The sequence below is a fragment of the Octodon degus genome, unplaced genomic scaffold, assembly GCF_000260255.1.
Source record: "Octodon degus isolate 3935 unplaced genomic scaffold, OctDeg1.0 scaffold00064, whole genome shotgun sequence".
NCBI classification, from domain to species: Eukaryota; Metazoa; Chordata; class Mammalia; order Rodentia; family Octodontidae; genus Octodon; species Octodon degus.
The window spans coordinates 10,752,780-10,755,250 of NW_004524640.1; the positions used below are offsets into that span (position 1 = coordinate 10,752,780).

Below are 2,471 nucleotides of genomic sequence, written 5' to 3' on the forward strand. Positions count from 1 at the left end.
GAAGAAGAAGAAGAAGAAGAAGAAGAAGAAGAAGAAGAAGAAGAAGAAGAAGAAGAAGAAGAAGAAGAAGAAGAAGAAGAAGAAGAAGAAGCTTTTAAGGGTTAAAGAAGAAAGGAGGCACCCAGCGGATTCAGTGAGTGCTGTTTCCTCACACACCCAGCTGGGCAGCCTGGGTCCTGGGTTGGGCTCACACTGGGCCTCCCAGACTCTCCTGGAGGGAGTTTCCAGCAGTCTCTGTGCAGGTCTCTGCGAGCAGATTGGACAATAGAAGGTATCACCTGATTTTGGAGTTGGTTTACGTGGAACCACCTTGGTACAGTCAGTCTCCTGATCCAAGAAACTGCCCAGACGAAGTCGTCACCACCGTGTGCATCACTGATCCTCTAAGGCCACCTGAGAGCATCTCTATGTTTGATGAGGGACCCAAGCATTTCCTCATACGGGAGGCTTCCTCAGAAGGCCTGTCCTCGCCATATTGAAGCTGTTGTCCAACTCTGGCCTGCACCCGGAGGAGCTGCCGAGGGGACTTGGCCCAAGGAAACTGCATCCTGGTATTCGTGCTCTGAGCTTTGGGTGCACCCAGCCTCAGAACAGCGAAGCTCTGCGCCGCAGGACCTCTCACTGGGACACTGAGTGTCCTCCAGGGGGACACTGTGCACCAGGTTCTGGGTCCCCGTCACCAGTTGCTGGTGACAGATTGTAGAGCAGAAAGAGTTAAGAAAAAAGCCCAGTTCTCAGATAAATTCCCTGCAGAGAATCTGTCCTGTTCTTGACCCCACATGTGCAAAAACAAGAGACAGCAAGACTGTCCTAACCTGGACGCAGACACACACAAGTGCGCTAAAGGGATTGCTTTGGTTTGCTTTTTTGAGACAGGGTATTGCTACGCGTAGTCCAAGCTGGCGCTGAGCTCATTATGTAACCCAGGCTGACACTGATCTTGCCGCGATCCTCCTGCCTCAGCCTCTGAGTGCTGGGATTACATGCATGTGCCACCACGCCTGGTTAAAATGAACTTTTTTTATAGCCGAAGGATATTTTTTTGTGTGTGTGCCAGATGGGTTACCCAGGGCTTTGCTTAGGTTTTTTATTTTTCCTTAAGTTTTTAATTTAAGCTTAAATAACTTATTTTAATTATAGGTCTAGAAAATGTCAGCAACCACTTTTCAAGATTTGATTAATTTTGATCTCATTTACAAACTTAAACTCCATTAAACACCTCATATGGCATGATCCATCACATGTATTTGTTTAATTTCCTAAGCATAATTGCCTGACAAACCTCAAATACTCGAGGAATTCTTATAAATCTAATGTACAGAGTACAAATATGGAAAACTTGAATTCTGATTAGCCATCCCAGTGCCACGCATTAATGACTAAATCCCAAGTCCAGATCAATTACTCAATTATGAATTTAAAATTGGAATCATGAAACAATCTATTATTCTAATAGACCGAGTTCTCTGAAACATTATGAAGATATATAATACAGAAATTGCCTTATCATAAAAACATTAACACTGCCGTTCTCATTCCTTTTGTGTCTTATATAGAAATCCAGTCTTCCTAGGGGTAGATTCCCACTAAGAAGGCAAGTGGTCATTCCCAACAGCTGTCAAATAACCTAAGAGCTTTAGGGAAGAAGGATTCTTTTTTAAAAAGATATTTTTATTAGTACATATTTGTAGAACACATTGATTTGTCACTGTGGGGAGTAGATAGCATACATAAATATCTTAATTTGTTGTGTAGTCCTTTCAACTCCTCCCCTCCCCCTCCCTAATTTAGAGACCTAAATAGAGGGATCCTTCGAAGCACGGAGTTAGAACTTAGGGAGTTTTTTGTTTTTGTTTTTGTTTTTTTTGAGAGTCATGCTATGTCCAGGCTGCCCTCTAAGTCATTATACAGCCCAGGCTGGCCTCCAATTTGTTATTTCATTTATTTATTTATTTTTATGTATTTAGCACAGGGTCTACAGGGTCTCACTACACAGACCAGGCGTGTAGTGATTCTCCTGTTTAAGCCTCCCAAGCGCTGGGATTACAGGCACGCGCCACCAGTCTCATTCATCACCTCAGCGTGCCCCACCAGCGGGGCCAGCACCACATTCCAGGGATTAAACCCCAGTCGCTGTCCCCGCCTAAGCAGCGCTTTAGTCCACTGAGCTATCTGGTGGCCCTAGCCCCTCCCCCCCCAATTTGTGGCAATCCTCCTTCCTCAGCCTCCCCAGGACTGAGATTACAAGCATGTGGCACCCGGCCAGCCTTGGAGAAGATTCTTAACTGAACCTGAGGAGCCATTTGGGCTCATTCTTCGTTCTGCTCCCCAGAACTTCATTTGGGGTCATCTCTAAACCCTGGAGGCTGGCTTGCCTTGATCTGCAATTTAGGGTTTTTGTCACATCATTACCCAGTTTTCCTCTCTATTCATGGAAACTTGTACCTTAATGACTGGATTTTGTATTTCTT

The 2,471-nt window shown here is 44.9% G+C and overlaps 1 long non-coding RNA gene across 1 annotated transcript in view; it reads right to left on the reverse strand.

Moving 5' to 3' along the window:
• Positions 1 to 1,921, reverse strand: part of LOC111817607 — a 21,462-nt gene extending 19,541 nt beyond the window's left edge. The window contains exons 1-2 of the long non-coding RNA XR_002821763.1: positions 1,910 to 1,921; positions 157 to 160 (exon numbers count right to left, since the gene is read on the reverse strand). This is a non-coding gene — a long non-coding RNA (uncharacterized LOC111817607). The remainder of the gene's footprint in view (positions 1 to 156; positions 161 to 1,909) is intronic.
• Positions 1,922 to 2,471: the final 550 nt, after the last annotated feature.